Here is a 17,969-nt window from a genome sequence, read left to right on the forward strand (position 1 = left end):
AATACAGTTCTTTAATTTGTCACAAGAGATAGTCATCCTTCATTAATAATATATTTCTGATTGTGGTATGCTGAAACTCCAAGGGTAATTCTTTACTTTCACCCTATGCAGGCCCTGGCAATTGTATGACCCAGTGATGAACCAAAGAAAGGGAATTAAAGGCAAGGAAAACAATGCTGCTATTCACATTTGATAGGTTAGAAAACTGAGGCAAAGTCTGCCTAAACTGCTCGTGATTGTACAGCAGTAAGGGATTTATCAGACTATTAATCTGTGAGTTCTCTCGCCTCCAAGTTGTGTTCCAGTTGACAGAGAAGTCTTTTCATTTCTTCTTTATATTTATACTATCTATATTTCTGGAATTTAAAGAACATTGTAGTCGCAGCTAAAACTCAGCTAAGGAAAACAAAGCATTTCTCTGATGTTCTCCTACTCCAAGCACTGTTATATCCCCATCTCTTCCTTTTTGCTCCTAAGGCAGAGTAGGCTGCTCTGCTGTCCTGATACAGGCAGCTGCAGGCAGCACTGTGCGCTCAATAAAGCCTTCAGTTGTTTCAAGTCCTTTCCTCTCTCTCAAGTCACAGATCGTTTTCAACATAGAGTCAATTTGTGGGGAAATAGAAAATTGTTTTTTAACCTCACTGAACAGGCTGAGACCCGATTATACTTTATGAAGCAAAGATTGTATGCCAGTGTGCAATTTAGAATATGCTGTGGGACCTTCTGTGAGCTCAGAAATGATCTTCTAAGTGGTGGCTTTAAAATATTGTTTGCTTCCTTTATCTTGGGATGTCTCTTTTTATCTGAAGAACATCGTCAGACTTCAAGCAGTCTGAAGGAAAGGCTTTACTTCTATATATCCAAGGGGAGCTATCTGCTATCACTCTTGATTGTCTGACAGGAAAATAAGCTCATACCAGTTTTTGCTTTCACTGTCATTCTCTGAAGAAAATTTCTCATGCTGCTATGGTGAATCTAAAGCTGTTCCTCTGCTTTCTGTTTTCTCCTGTTTCTGCTTAATACAACTGTATTCCTCTCTCTTGCGTAGCTGCTTTTTAGTAAGTCTGGTTTTCTCTTGGTGCTAGACATTTAGATTTGTCCTTTTGGTAATACAAATTAAAATGTCACCGCAGCCAGAAGTCTGAGACTGTTGTCTGAATTGAGAATAAGTCATGCTTAGACTCATGTGGAATTTTAACAACAGAGTATATTTGTGTCAGAAACCACAACTTTTGCGAAAGCAAGTTACACTGAATTTGATCGAATTTTGTTTTGTGAAGATGCACGACATTCTGATAATAGCAGTATTGAATGTTCTTACTTTTTATTAAACACATAAGGTATGTAAAAATATATAGTAGTTATCTGTACATGTGTGTGCTTGTATCTATAACATATACAAAGTGTAAATTGAAAATAATATTCCAATAAACTTCCCTTTTATTCAGATGATTGTATTGCTAATAGTTTGATTATCCCTTCCCACCGATGGTATTTTTTACTGGGAACTCCTACGTTAGTTAATTAGATTATTAGTTAGTAAATTATTTTAGTTTATTTACTAACTAGAAATTAGTTAGTAAATAATAGAAAATAAATTATATTTAAAATATTAAAATATATTAATTTTTCTCTTTTCCATCTCTTTTTAGGAAGAAGTTTTATTTAATGAAATGAGATCAGTGAACGAGTTGTACTGCATGAATGAGAACACTTTCCATTTACAATGAGTTGAAAGCAAAATGACTAGAAACCGTTTGGGTTTTTGTGCTTTGAAAGGTTAATTGGTAAGACACAGCTGTGATCTATTTCAGCCACAGATTTAGCGAACTAATTTATTAAGGCTTCCTCATAAATTAGATGTAATGCTTTAGTAAGTGAAGGGTCACTTTTTCTAATGGAATTCTGATGTGATCTCTAAATGCTGTTTGCTAATGTATACACGTGAGTAAGTACTAGTGCAAGGGACTTTAGGACTGTTCAAGTAAATTGTGTTGTTGTTACAGATACCCAAACACTGTTGTCTATGCCCACATTATGCTTCCAATTCTTCACTCCCAAGGGATGCTTGGATAGACCATTAGGAATTGCTTTGATCGTACAGACTAAAGGTGGATGTGGGATTTCTTTTAAGCAAAGCATTTAAGTGAGAACAGGATTTAGCATTCTTCATTCTGGTCTTGAAATAAAAGAACAATTTAAATGATGAATAAAGTAAAACACAGATCTCTGTAAAACTAGGGATAGGGTTTAATTCACTGTTTAGAATTCGTCTATAAACAGTCGAATGCTAGTAAGCACTTAAAAATGTAAGTTTCTGTCTTCTGTCAAGTTTTGCCTGGTTTTGTTGAGGAGACAAAAACAGTATAACAATCATATTTAATCACTATTTTATTAAAAAGTTATTAGCATTTCCTTCCTTCACCGTCCAATTCCTTTCTCCTTTGCATACCACTGAATATAAATTTGAGCCTGTGTATGGGAACAAAACCAGAAAAATCAATCCAGCTTCCCTCTCCACAAACGGGAGAGGTAGCAGAGACGGAATCGTGGCCCAGACTTGAGGGAGAATCCTGGCTGGGGTTTGTTCTTCCGTCAGTGAATAATTGCATTGCTCTTTGTCCCGGTTTGGGGTGGAGCAGAGCCAACCCTCTGGTCGGCGAGAGAGGCTCTTGCTCACGCTTGTCGCCGTGGCAGCCAGGGCCAGCTGACGACGGGGTGTTCGCCCTGTGGAAGGGTTACACCTGTGGACAGGTCAGGTGACCCAGACGGGCCAATAGGGTGTTCCATCCCAGCCGCCATGGGCAGTATAAAAGCTGAGGGACCAAAGGCATTGGGTTGGCTCCTCTCTGAGGGTTAGCCGAGGGTGCTCTGTGTTTGGCAGGTGCATCGCAGGTTGGTTAACGTGCAGGCCTTTTCCTCAGGAAAGATGGGTATCAAGTAAGACTATGTTTTATAGTTACGCTCTGTGGAAGCAGACTCGTGAGAAAAAACTGTATACGCGTTCCTAGGTTTAACTATCCTTATTAGTTTTGTTATTGTTGAGTAAATTAGTGAAGTAAAGTCTAATTTTAAATCTGGCAGTCCTACCCTAGAAATGTTTTAATTTTTCTCTTAGAATCACAGCCTCATTGTAATGGGCGTTTAATTGAAAGTGTCAGCTGAAAAGTGGCAAGCAAAGTTAAGTCCTGAAAGCATGGCTGTTTGTGTCTCAGGGGCCCAGTGCCTCACTGTGCATTTGGGCGTAAGACGGTATTCATTAGGTTTGCTGAAAATAAATTTCTAGAGTGCAAACTGAAATATTTAATTTTTTCCAAAAAACCTCCAAATTGTTATATGAATTATATCAAGATACTCTTTGTTCTAAGTAGAAACAGAAAAGGAAAAATCAATTGCAGCATCCCTGAACTTTAGAAGTCGAAGGATTTTAAGTGGCATCATACTCCTTTGTGTCTAGTTCAGCTCTGCGTTTAACAAAAAGAAACTTCTAACGGAAAATAAGATGAAGAAAAATGATCACAGAAAAAAATATGGATATGAGGCACCTTGAACCTTGTTTTCACACAGAATGTTTTCATATTAACTTTGCACTCTCTGGCATTAATAAAAAAAAAGCAATTCAAGTAGAAGTCTGTTTAAGAAATGTAAAGGAAAAATAATGGTGGAAAAAGTGGGCAACTAAGAAAAACACCGTATATATATAGTCAATCAGTGTTTTCTTTGCACCACTTCAGCTTAAAGTCCTCCACAAATCTGTAAGGCCAGTATTTTGAACATAGAGTATAGTTCGGGAGATCATCCTGTAAATTCATTTAGGCTGAGTAAGTGTGCCCAGTAACTCCACCTGTCCTTGGCTTGGTTAGCACATGGCTTTGATCAACGGGTGTTTGAGGGGATTTTTATTCCCTTTTATTATTTTGTCTTCTCTTTAATGATACCAGACACTTTTGGTTTTAAGGTGCCTCATTTTTTTTATTATACAGGTGATTAAGTGATGCTGATGCCACCTATACAAACACAGTTCCCCTGTGTTGGTGCTTAAGCTCTTTTTCTCTTTACTTTGTCAGGTGATTGCAAATCAAGTATTTAGGAGCAAAATTATTTAGTTCCTTGTCTCCAGAAAGTGAGTTATTTCTAATTGTAGCTTGAATTGTTTGAGACCAAGTAATTGATTTTAGATTATAGGTAAACCATAGCTGAAGGCTTCATCTGTAAGCTGAAGACTTTAGTCATTGTCACTGTTGTCTGCAAGTTTATTTTTTCTGTAGGTAAAGATAAGCCAAGGTGTTTATGAGGTAAAACGTGAGTATAGATCTCTGGGAAAATCAAGAGAAAATCCAGGTTTTGAAGCTGTCTTCTCTTTTCTAGCTGTTGTTATCTTGGGGAAAACCTTTTCACCTGGGTATTATGACAAAAACACAGATAGTAGCTAATAGTCCATGTTCCCCTTTACAACTTTAATGAAAAAGTGGATGATACTAGTAACTAGTGATATTAATAAGTCATTAATTTTTATCAGAGCAATATGAAAAATAGTATGAGACTCCATTATATTACCGGATGAAAAAGTAATACAAAACCCTCAAGTCAAGGACACATTGATTTATACACATTGATTTATAAATATTTATAAATCAAGATTTGGTCTTAATGGTAGCAGTGTGATTATCTTAATTTTGTGAACCTGAAACACACAGTCTCATAGCTCTTAAAGAATCATACGTGATAATATAATATATACCACTTCTAGCATCTTATACTGAATGCCAGATGCCTTGTTTTAGTCTCTGTAGCATGCATTGGCTTTCATGTGTTTAAATTCATGTGTGTACGATTATATAATTATTTTTTTTTGAGAAATACTGAAGCAAAGTACTTGGAACCAGCTATTGTCAGAAATTAGTTTCCTGACTTCTTTCCAACTTACTACATTGCTGGCTTGTTGATATGAACAATGCTCCAATGAACCCTTTTTAGTTGTTTTTCATTTCTGTTTTGGCTTTGTTTGTCTTTTATTACTTTCATTTGAATACCATCTTCATTAGTTTCTTCCACATTGTATTAAGGTTTCATATGACACAATAATCTACTAGAGCTGGGTTCACTTAATTTTGTTATCCTTGCGTACGTCTCAAGCAAGCTGTGTTCTGTGTTTTCTTTTAAAATGATTTGTGTTGGTACAAATATACAAAGTAATTTGAAGTAAGGAATATCAGGTTGATATGAAGTAAGGAAAATACAGGTTGATTAAGATAAGAAGAATATTTTAAAGTGAAGCTGAGAAGTTCAATAATAGCGAAGCTAAAAATGCAAAGGGCAATTTATTTCTACAGATATCTCTGATTTTCTTTTAAGTTAACAATAAAGCTGTCACTTCTTAATAAAGAAAAAACTGTTGTAGTAGTTCTGATTTTTTTTTTTACAAGGATCTGATAAACCATATTCTTTAACTATTACATCATAAATGCTTACAATTGGTAAACATTTTCTGAGAACTTATAATGTTCTAACAGTGATAGTGACTGCAGTAGTTCGTCTCTGATTTCCCTTTATAGCCTGCACTACTTCAGTGCTTATACACTCCATGTGCACTTCTAAAAATGTGTGTAAATGAGTGTTAAGATGTCTGGGGCTATGCCTCCTGAATTTTACATGGTTATAGAAATAAAATTAAAATATAATTAACCTTAATTTTTAATATTTTTTTTTTCAAGTTCTCCTTGGTAAATCAAACATTATAATGACATGCAAGAATGGCAAGTATGAGAATTCAGTAGCCACTCTTGTTACATTTTACATATCTTTATAATATTGTTCTTTCTGTAGAATCTAAATGAGTACATTTTTTTAGACTCAAGTTCGTGGTAAAGGATGTCGACACATTTTATTTTAGGAATTTGTGAAATGATAGTTACATACACATCTGTTGAAAATCTGCTAAGGATTGCCTGATAGGAACTTTTTTTATATAGTGCCCTATTTATGAGCTTCCTTGCTGATTGCATTTTAAGAGAATGTCTCCTTGCACAGATGACATTCAGTTTTCTAATTTGCTTTTAATAAGGCAATCCTTTTCAGAGATTTATTTGCTTAAGATAATGAGGTAGGATTACAGCGGAATTAACTGCAATGCTGTTAAGCTTTTTTTCCTTGGGTCTGGCCTTATACTTTCAGTTTGGAAGTAAGCTGAGATTTATTTTTCCTAGGCTACACAACAAATTCAAGACCAGAAGACAAAAAGGCAGCTGAGCTGGTAATTCTTCAGAAGAATTAAGTCACCGATGTCTTTGAGGTATGTTTGTTTTGGAAATGCTGTTAATTATTTATTAATCTTGCTGCTATGTATAAGAGTTGTGGTGAGTGTTTTTGAACATTAGTGACTTTTTCACATCTTCAGATGTAGCTTGATTTGAAAGGAAACTCCAAGATATACTTTTTGTTCTCTCTTTTTTGATAAACATGGGGAATTAGTTATAAATCTGCTTCTCTTTTATCTGGCACTGTCTTTCTGTCTAGAAAATTAGATATAGCCAGATGCAAATCTAAAAAACCTAGAGGTTCTATTTTCTTTCTGACTTCACAGTTACAGCTTTCTTCATGTGCCACAGTTACTGTGAAAAATTTCCAAATAAGTATGTTCTGTAAAAAGTTGTAAACACTTTCCATTCTGTATGCAATATAGATTGCTATGTTTTAAATAGGTACATGATACCTTTCTATCAGCTAGATGTAAAGAAAAGTGTGATATAGAAATAAATTACAAATAGCTCAATAGGGGAGACAATAGAAAGTCATCAGTAGGTGGACTGGGTGATGGAGGATACACTAAGGAAATCCGTTACTGCCTTTCCACAGGTTTCAAAATAGCCTGTTTAACACTGTTTCTGTTAGAAAAATTGTTTGAACCCAGTAAGTAGGATTCCACTTCTGTAAATGTACCAGGAAAGCTTGGGGGGTACTAACTAAACGGAGTTGATGCTAATTTCATTTTTGGGTCTAGTTATCACTTAGTATGTTCATCAGCTTTAACAAAGCAAATTATGGTCTTCATACGGTCAAAAATGCTGGGGCCCAGAAAACATTATTTCTTGGGAAATAATGTTTTATCACTTGGGAAATATTTGTGTTTAGGTTAACTTTGGAACTCCTTGCAACCCTATTTTTCTCTTTCCTTCGATATATTGAGTTTCAAAGAACAAGGATTTTTTTCTCTTAGAGGATTAATTTTCTCACAATAGTAATACTCAAAATCAGCTATTTTCGATTACTTGAATCCTCACCTGCAGCTCCCTCCTTTTTGCAGGAGGTATATCTCACCAGCACAGAAAATTCTTTTCTACGTTCCTGTCAGATCTGTGCAGTTTTGTTCATGTTTGACTTGATAGAAAGAACGTGTAGAAGTTTTGGCTAGTGACACAGCCATCTCATGGCTTGTTAAATAATGCAAGCCTATAGTGTGATACATACATTTTGTCTAAAAATATATTTTCCACTTAAAAAAAAATAAAAAACCACCACCAATTGTTAGTTTTCTTCTCCCTGAAAGGCTATATTTATTTCAGCTTTCTTTAAAAACTATCTACGTGCCAAGACCATTGACCTCTATGATTCTTCCCTTCTCCTTTGCTTTAGATGTTTAATAACAGGTTTGCAGCCTTTGGGGTTGAGAAATTGAGTTTTGTAAGCTACCTTTCTATAATATTATTCACAATGCATGCATTTAGTGCACCTTTTTTGCCTCCTAGCATTTGTAACAAGTACCTCTCTTTTAAAGTCAATCTTGTTTCCTTGGAGAAACAGCATTGGAAGTTCTGTAATAAATGACAAGAGTGAAATCAACAAATATGTTTTAACCTGTTTTAACATGTTTAACCTATTATTCTCTTACCTGGCAGCATACCTAAATTTTATATTGGAAAAAAGAATTTAAAACTGTTTAACTTTTGGTGAGGCTCTACATATCTGCCAATGACATCTGAGAACAATGCTTTTTGATAAATGAAAAATCTCTATTGCCTTTTCACGACTCCCATTGAGATACATCCTTGTTCCTCAGAGCACAATTTGTCTCGCAGATTGCATTTGATTTGTAGTTTAAGGATAGAAGCTCATCGTATCAGTGTTAAATACATGTAGCTTTCAGAAGCGTGGTAGGCAATATTTTTATATTCAGACATTAGCAAAAATGTTTAAAGAAAAAAGGAGTTCATTTTACTGGGTCTGCTGAAGGACACCACCAAGTAAAATATTTAATAATATTTAATCAGTATGCTTCAGCTTTATATGTATTTTTGAAGTTGATGTACTTCTGTCTAGCCTGATCCCTCAACATTCCCATGCAGCTTTTGTTATTATGTAATTTTTTTAAACCTTTATAAAATTTTTACAACTCTCAGTCATGCAGACATAATTGTAAAACACCAGGCAAAATTTAATATAATATGAGGAAAAATTAAAGCAGCAAATGTGTTTGCTCTTTCCCATTCAATCTGCCAGATTATTTAATCTTGTTCAATTTAGTATTTCTGTCATTTCACGGAGTTATTTATTTGATGGCCAGGTTATCATGTGTTTTCAAATGGATTGAGTGGATTATTTAATCTGCAGTTCAACATTTCTGATGTTTTACAGAACGGTGTTATGGTCAGGTTCCCAAGTGACTTCAAATTACTCTGTAATGGTAGTTTTCGTGGTAAACATAATCCTTGGTGGCAGAGAGGACTCTGACTTTCCTATGTAAGAGCCTTTATGTATATAATAATCAAAGTAAGGGAGAGTTAAGAATTGTTCTTCCTATATAAATCTCCTTCCTCAGAGTCTTCACACTAGACTGTAAAAATGATTTTATGGTTATCTGAAGTTGTACTTTAATATCTTCTCCTGGTGATATAGGCCACCTTTGGCAAACAGTGTAAGGAACTACTAAAAAAGTTCATGCTGATGCTTTTGGAATAGTCTGCCTTCTTGATTTAACAAACCTTAGTAAAATAAAGAAAAGGAAACTTGCAAATGCATTTAAGCCATTCTTGTTCCTAATTAACCTGAAGTATATGTTACTGTTGGCTTACAGAGGCTTTGTACCAGGTGCTGAGTGAAACTTTCTTATGTATCTATGTTAGTTTACTCCATGTGTAATACTCCAACTTACATTTGTCTGTTCAGGCGGTCAGCGAACATAACGTGTTCTCTGGAATGCAGAGCTCAGAGACTCTCTGGACCTTTAGACTCCTCTTTGTGTGATGATTTTTGATATCCTGACGACTGTTAGAGCAAAACTTGTGAAGAATGGAAAAAAATTGCAAACACAGTGATTTAATTTTGCTTCTCTGATTTAGAATGAAGTTAACTGATCTTTACAGTGGTCCTGTGCATATGTTGTATTTATATATGGTTATATACACATAAAGCATGGGTACAGTTTTAATATGGTACCAAGTGCATAGTGTATTGTTTTGATGTATCTACCTTATAAAAATTAATACATGAAAGCAGTGCATACATGGAGCACCCTAAATTTTGATAACCTGTATGACTCTGTGAAAACCTGACTTGATAAATGCAAATGGAATTTTCAGAGCTACCTTATCACAGATATATATTTATGATATGGCTGAGGAAACTCTCACCCTTCTTTCAAGGCTGAAAGGCAGAACTGACATTCGGTGTTGCTGGATGCTGGCCTCACTTTTCAAGATATAAACTGAGAAATGAATTGCCCAAAGAAATGGCATCTTAGTCAACATTGGATTTTAGCCTCCCTTAGTACTGTGAGAATAATTGGCATTTTACTTCCCTGAAAATTCAGCAACATTGCAGAAAGTTTCGAGTGATTTTTCAAATTAAGATGAAAAGAATTTTAAAGCAGGAAGTTCATTAAAGCTTACAAAAAAGCAACTTAAATTTTGAATAGATGAAAATTAAATGAAAAATAAAAAAAATTTTGGGACCATTTCAGATTGATTGTATGGATCAGAAATTTTCGTTCGTTTGATTGCATAACAACCACAGTACACAACTATTCTTGAAAGTCATGAAAACAGTAGATATTCAACCATCTAACCCAAATATGTTAGGAGGATTTCAAGGTAAATTTCTAAACATAAGACCAAAACTTGAGAGTAAGAAGTCAGTCATTATTGTAAGCAGTCTGGACTGGAACCCGGTTTAGTTGAAACTTGCCTGTAGTTTTCTTTAGTGCAACAATTCTTATTTAAAAGTACAAAACCTAGGTATTTTGTATGTCTTTTGCTAAATTAATCTCAGCTCATTGTAGCCCGTGTGCCTGGTCATAAAGCAAGTCATTGGGTACTCATCAGATAGCTTTCCTACGTGATTTCGGTGGCATGTACTTTCTACTCTAGGACTAAAGCAGTAGAACTGCAGCCGAGGATTGCATGTGAAATGTACCAGCGTGATGAATCAGGAAGAGGGTGAAGAATTAATTGTATTTATCACTTCATTTGAAGGAAATGACTTAAGATTCCTAATCAAAATGGCCAAGCTGTCAACGTACCTGTACAGGGAGGCGTATCTGCGTGCCAGGGAGCGGGGCACTGGGTGACCGCAGGCCCGTGAGGCCATGCCCTCCCCTTCCTGGCAGGTACAGCCCCAGCACACCAGGGCTGAGGCAGGTCCTGAGGGCAGGGGGAGGTGAACCAGGGCCCTGGCCCTTGGTCATGTTGCATGCCTGCAGCGTGGGCTCTGCTGCAGAAGTCATCCCCTTTGAAGCAGCTTCAGAGTGAAAGATAGGTTTGTTGCATGCAAAAGATGCATTAGGTGTGACCTAATCAGCAGGGGTCAGTCATTTCATATACAGGAGCTTGATTACAATTGGCTGATTCCAGCACCTGGTAATCTGGTGTTTGTATTTGCACAGTGTTTAATTTTTTTTAATAAGAATGTATTTAAAATCTAACAGATCCAAAAAGGCACTGAAATTCAGACTTCTATTGCAAGTTTTCCCTGGAAAAATGGTTATTGTTTTTACCGTCTCCAGTGAAATTCCAGGAAGTGAACAAAAATACATTTTTTTTTTTTTCTTTCAGAACACATGGGAGCACAGCTTAACATATTCCACTAGCAGCACTTGAAAACTAGGACTTACAAATGCACATCTGTCAGTTTTTACCCAAAATTGTACTATATCTCTGTTGTACTAATCCTGTGGGTTTTCTAGCAATATGAATTCTCTTTCCCAACAAATATTTGATTATCCTTCTGATTTTTGATTCCTGCTTCTTCCAGTTATGTTTTTGGGTAGTTTTTTTTTACACAGAATCTTTATGAAAACGCTAAATAGTGCAGTATAACTCTTTCAAAATATAGATTAAGAAAGAACATATCTTCAGCAGGAAAGTAATTGGTACTTCTGTTTCTTACAGAGAAATGAGTTTATTTTTAAAAATAAAGACATTCAAGTTCAAACAAAATAGTGCTTAAACTAACCTGTAAGGTTGCCTGAACAATCAAATCTGTGTCCAGATCTGGCCCATACTCAGTGGAATTTTTTCTGCTTATTTTTAATGGATCAGTTTTCGAATGCTGAAGCTGATCAGTTCCTGCTCTTGAGATAACATTCCAGACATCTATAGATAGAACACAATTAACTGGAGGAGAAAAGGGGAAAACCAGGAAGGAAATATGTGCAACACACAGAGCATCTCTTACTGTTCTGTATTCTGTGTCAATTTTAATGGGTCTGTAATTAGGTCACAGGACTGATTGATATCAGCACTTAGTTTCCTGGGTGACATCACCCTCTCCTTCATTCCCTAATAGGGATTAAGATGTTGACACATAGAAAACTGCTTCCTGGACAGAGAAAAATAACTAATTAAACCAGTCGTAGGCTTGACACTGGTTGAATTATTTACCAATATAGCAATGAAATGGGGACTAACAGGAAGGAAGAGCACAGGGAGCACGTGGAGAGGGCACAAATATGCTCACAGCCTGTGTGCGTGAAGAAGTTTGGTTTAAAGAAACAATGACAGGACTAGGCTGGGACAGGAACAATCGTGAGTAAAATGACAGTGCATTTTGAATCCTTAGGCAGAAAAAGTAAGGCAAAATACTGGCAAAAAGCTTTGAGATGAAGCAAGAAGGTGACTATTGTAATGCATGGCCAAATGCACAGAGATCTTGGCATGAGAGGAGAGCAGTGAGTGCCCAAAGAGCACGCTATTCAAAGAGACATTATCAGATGGAAAGAAAAAATGAGAAGGGTACCTTATATATATTTCTATACACAGAAAGCTCATAAATGCAGCAACGGACACAGCTTAGAATGGTGCTTCTTAATTTAAAAATAGCTGCCACATTTCAGACTGAACATACAAGGTTTTTCTTTCAACCCAGCAGTAACCTTTAACTCATCTTTATAAAATGTATTACAATTGAATCACTGTATGGTGCAGCTGAAAGAGTTTGATGCCATCATTATTACCTTTTATTGTTTTGTTTTCGGGGAGCCTGTCCCTTTTTTCAGACTTTCTTTTACTTTTTGGAAATACTGTTCACCCGGCACTGATTTTAATTTATAAGATGGAACACTTAAAAACATGACTTTTCAGGTCTTAGTGGTTTTTTGTGGGTTTTGGTTTTTTTTTTTTGTTAAAGGAATAAAAAATTGAGGAAGCGTATTTTTCTGATCTTGCATGTTAAGATATATTGTGCTTGAGAGACACTGCTGGATAGTATAAGATGACCTTTACTTAAGAGAAGACTGTAAAGAACAAGGACTGACATGGCCTTAACAATTCACACTTGATATAGGAACAGGCTGCAGCTCAACCACAATAAATGCCTGGTTATGAGAACAGAAGAAAATAAATTTGTTAAGTTTTGTAGTGGATGATACTGGTTCTAGAGTTGAGCCTCAGAGATTTCTGTTACAATTGTGGGTTGGAACTTAGTTCACGTGTGCGACGTGTAAAAGGTTTGCTATCTCATCTCTTTGATGTTCTTTACTGCAGTTGGAGAGAATCCTCATACATAGGTACGCAATAAGTAACAGTTGACTACTGCATATGTTTTCAAATAAACTGGGGAAGGTGGTGGAAATAACATTTTGATGCTGTTTCATACAGGCTTTCATCTCATGTATTTATTTGTCATTTGTAATTCTGAGCTTCGTGAAATGCACTGACATTTTGTTTTAACAGCTGTGTTAGTTTTCAAATTTTTTCTGTTGAAAGGTCTTAGTGTCAAGTTTGCTGTAGGAAATAGCAGGGGTGTCCTATGAAAGCCTGTTACAGTACTGCTCCTGACAAAATGAAAATCAAATACTCAGGTTTGATTTAGAAGCACTAAGAATAGGCTTAATCCAAGTCTGCAAGCTCTAATCCAAAGTGATACAGAAGCTGTAATGAACAAACTGAATGGCTTACTGGCACCTGATCTGACAGGGGAAGAAGCAGAAATTAGATACAAAGCGTACCTCGGAGATTTAAAACAAGTGGCTTCATCCACTTGATTGTTAAGGCTGGAGTCATCAGAATGTGTTTTTCCCCAGGTCTTTCCTTTCATGCTCATGTTTAAAATAAGGCTGAATTCTGTGTTAGCCAGTGCTCAATAACAGATGTGAATGTATCAAACCTCATGACTTAGTTTTCCTCAAGTAGAAGCAGAGAAAGCAGAAATGAATTTAAATAAAACACCCATACTTCACAAAATAATGTCTTCTAAAATTGCATGTGTTTCTGAGCAATATGTTTGTCTAGAAATCATTGGTGGTGTTAAAAAAAAAAAAAAAAAAAGTAGTGGACACTAACAACCCTTGAGAAATCATCTGGTCATTAGCCAGAGGTTTTATTTTACTTGCTTCCAGAGGAGAAATTGAATTGTGAGTGAGAAGGCAGCTGCTTCCCAGAATTGCCAGCCATACAGTAGTTTGAATGGATAAAACAGGGATAAGCTTCAAACTTCATGAGATGAATATAAATACTTGGACATTTCTATTTTATGCTGTCTGTGAAGAGTTTGACTAATATGTGATCTTCATAAGAGGAGCTAGACAGGTGTCACCGTTAGTTCAATTCCTGTGGCTTTCAGGGGTATACAGGATCACTTTACAAAAAAAAAAAAAAAAAAAAAAAAAAAAAAAAACAAACCAAAAAACCAACACAAACACACTCACACCCATGCCCCAAAAAAACCCCAACAAAAAAACCCAAACCAACCAAATAAAAACAAAAAAAAAAAAGCAAAAACAAACAAACAAAAAAACAACACAAAAGAAAACAGCAATAAAAAACTAAACAACCCCACCACCCCACCCCCAAACTGGTGTTTTTCTCAAATGTTTAAAACTTGTGGACGGGGAGATGTCTCACTCTTCCTTCTCAGCTTCCTTCACTCCTGAAACATGTGTGGGCTAATGAAGAAACCATTGATCTCTAACAACAACCAGTAAATATGTGCTGGTCTGCTCAGGCAAGGTATTACTCTCCTGTTACAAACCTTTTTATTCATGATACTTTGTACCAGTATTTCAGACATAAATGAGGCAGTCTGTTACTTTCAGGTTCGCCGCAGACTCATGCGGGTGTTTGTGTGTCTGTATGTGCTTGTGGCTTTTCTAACCATCTTCTACAGCAGTGGTTCCCAACTTTTTTTTAAAGGGATCTCCACTACCCGCTTCCTGAACTCCAGGCTCCTCATCGGTCCCTCTTCCTTCCCCCTCTGTGAGTAGTCTTTCTGATACTCCACCCTCACTTGCTTGTACTGACATGTCACCATGTCCTTGTTGCTGACTTGGGCCAATATCAGTGCAGCTCTCCAAAGTGCAAGTCCCAGCAGAGTTTTAGCTCCTTAGCCGCTCTTAGCTTTTCTGGACTCACCTTAACTGAGAGCACACTTTGCAGTGGTTGGTACTATTTCTTCATATTGATTTTCTTTTTTTTTTTTTTTTATAGAAGAGTAGGTTCTGAAGTAATCATATGATCCCACAAGCTGTGCTTCCATTAAGGTCCTGTACTATGTATATCTTAATTAATCTCTCCTTGTTGCAAAGAAGATTTTTAAGTTGAAAAAAGTGCATGCCAAAATAGTCACTGAATATTTTAATTCCTTTTTTAATTGAATGAAGCCAGTGATCTATTCATGAACAGTTTGGTTTACATTTTTTGCAGATAGTTGCAGCGAGGAGCTTCTTATTTTCATTCATATCAGACTTTTTCAGGGAAAAAAGTAGGGAATTTTATTCTTCATGTTTTAGTTCTGAAAATCCCTTGGGGAGCCTGAATTGGGAGACTCTGTTCAGTCCTGCAATATTCTATGTGACACCAGTGAAATAGTTCTTGGTATTTGGAAGGTAGAAGCCAGTGACACAACTGCATAAATTCTTGCCCCTTTTCTTAGTCCCACTGAATTTTATTGGACCTCATGTTTCAAGAGGAGCAAGTGGATACAAAAAAGTAATTGTTTTCAAAAGCAGGTTCATAAATCATCCAAATTAAAAAAAAAATGTATTACGCATAAAGGGTTTAATATTCTGTTCTACCGTTGATAGACATGTGTAATCCTTATTAAAAAGATTTATGCTGAGCACTGGCAGCTGATATGATCCTGTAGCGTAGATCTCAATTGCCAAATTTCACAATAAATAATTATTCTTGGGATCTTTCCTAATGTGATGCAAAATTGGTTTTACTCTGGATATTTAGAGTAAATTAAAAAAATAAAGTTAATATAACTTACCAATGGGTAAAGCACACGTATTTTATGTCTCATCCAAAATTATTTATAGAATCATAGGGTTGGAAGGGACCTCTGGAGATCATCTAGTCCAACACCCTTGCCAGAGGAGGGTCACCTAGAGCAGGCTGCACAGGAACGCGTCCAGGCGGGTTTGAAATGTCTCCAGAGATGGAGACTCCACCACCTCTCTGGGCAGCCTGTGCCAGTGCTCTGCCACCCTCAAAGGAAAGAAGTTCCTCCTCACGTTTAGGTGGAACTTCCTATGCTCAAGTTTGTGCCCATTACCTCTTGTCCTGTTGCCGAGCACCACTGAAAAGAGCCTGGCCCCATCCTCCTGACACCCACCCTTTAAGTATTTATAAGTGTTGATAAGGTCCCCCCTCAGCCACCTTTTTTCCAGACTGAAGAGACCCAAATCCCTCAGCCTTTCTTCATAAGAGAGGTGTGCCAGTCCCCTAATCATCTTGGTAGCTCTCTGCTGCACCCTGTCTAGTAGTTCCCTGTCCCTCTTGAACCAGGGAGCCCAGAACTGGACACAGTACTCCAGGTGCGGCCTCACCAAGGCAGAGTAGAGGGGGAGGATGACCTCCCTTGACCTGCTGGCCACACTCTTCTCGATGCATCCCAGGATGCCACTGGCCTTCTTGGCCACAAGGGCACGTTGCTGGCTCATGGTCATCCTGTTGTCCACCAGGACTCCCAGGTCTCTTTCAGCTGAGCTGCTCTCCAGCAGGTCAGCCCCCAACCTGTACTGGTGCATGGGGTTATTCCTCCCCAGGTGCAGCACCCAACACTTGCCCTTGTTGAATTTCAGAAGGTTCCTCTCTGCCCAACTCTTCAGCCTGTCCAGGTCTCTCTGTATGGTGGCACAGCCTTCCGGTGTGTCAGCCACCCCTCCAGCTTTGTGTCATCAGCAAACTTGCTGAGGGTGCACTCTATCCCTTCATCCAGGTCATTGATGAATATATTGAAGAGGACTGGACCCAGTACCGACCCCTGGGGAACACCACTTGTCACTGACCTCCAGCTAGACTCTGTGCCCCTAATCACAACCTTCTGAGCTCTGTCTTTCAACCAGTTTTCTATCCACCATACTGTCCATTCATCAAGCCCATTCTTCCTAAGCTTCCCTATGAGGATGCTGTGGGAGACCATGTCAAATGCCTTGCTTAAGTCAAGGTAGACCACATCTACTGCCCTCCCCTCATTTATCCATCCAGTCATGCCATCATAGACTAATACACATCATATTAGAATTGTGACTCTGGTTTTGGGGAGACTAATTAGTCTTAATTTTCAAAGGTAATAAGGAAGTGGGTTTATAAAGCAAAACCCATGAATAATAACAACACATTTCTAAAAGCTTTAAGAAGAGCCATACAGGATTTAATTGAGAAACAGAAGGTCAGTGATGCAGATGAGGGTAGAATGTAAACATCCCCAAAGCAAGCACCCACTCAAGGCTTTTTATACAGATAATTCTGCTGTAGAAACATACCTACACTGCTTCCGTATACAGGCTAGCTTATGTTTTTAACAATAGTTGACAGCTGAAAAATGACAGCTGACTGAACATTGCAGCTGAAGCTTTTGAAGAAAATAAATAAATAATCCATCCATCTGAGATATCTTTCAGTAATGTATTTATTACTGTTTCCAAGTAACATTCAAATAATATTTTTAAAGTGACTATATAGGTAAGATTCTTGCCAGTAGGTGATGGTTGAGAAAAGGGGGGTCATCTGCATCCCCTTTTGTTTTTGTTGGGGCTTTTTTCCTTAGTGTGAGAACTTGCAGCTTGTTAATATTCCACGCACAACGCAAAGTGCTTCCTAGTCACGACTCTCCCCACCCTACAAATTGCAGAATAGTATTTGGTTTAGAAGGGAACAGAGTTTGAAGGAAACATGTTGTGATACATTTCGTTATATTAAATTAGTTGTTTATGGGATGTTATTTACATAGATAACATCTAATTTAGAAAAATAATAGCTTTCTTGTACTGAAAACTTTTTTTTTCTTTATATGGTTATTGACTTTGGAATTTGACAGTAACCATGATGTTCCATTCAATGACATTTGGCTTTTTCTTTGTGTAAAATGCCAGGAGTGTCTCTTTTCATTTTTATTTTTTGTTTTCCTTTAAGACAGAAAGATCTATAAATTGCAATGAGAAAGTGATACAGAATTAAATAATTACCTTAGAGAGCATAAAACAAGTCAAGTGAATTTAAGACCCTGCACTCAGCAGCACTGTTTGATTCTATCTC

General features: G+C 37.0%; 1 protein-coding gene across 8 annotated transcripts in view; it reads left to right on the forward strand.

The window, feature by feature from the left end:
- CDH18 (cadherin 18) overlaps positions 1–17,969 on the forward strand; it is a 582,930-nt gene that overhangs the window by 232,172 nt on the left and 332,789 nt on the right. For 7 of the 8 annotated variants that reach the window (XM_063326107.1, XM_063326119.1, XM_063326112.1 and 4 more), the window contains exon 3: positions 6,207–6,292. The gene's annotated coding sequence lies outside the window, so the exon portion shown is untranslated. Of the gene's footprint in view, positions 1–1,719; positions 1,788–6,206; positions 6,293–17,969 lie in introns of those variants that run through there. The other variant, XM_063326114.1, reaches the window with a different exon arrangement.

The sequence above is a fragment of the Chroicocephalus ridibundus genome, chromosome 2 (assembly GCF_963924245.1).
Source record: "Chroicocephalus ridibundus chromosome 2, bChrRid1.1, whole genome shotgun sequence".
NCBI classification, from domain to species: domain Eukaryota; kingdom Metazoa; phylum Chordata; class Aves; order Charadriiformes; family Laridae; genus Chroicocephalus; species Chroicocephalus ridibundus.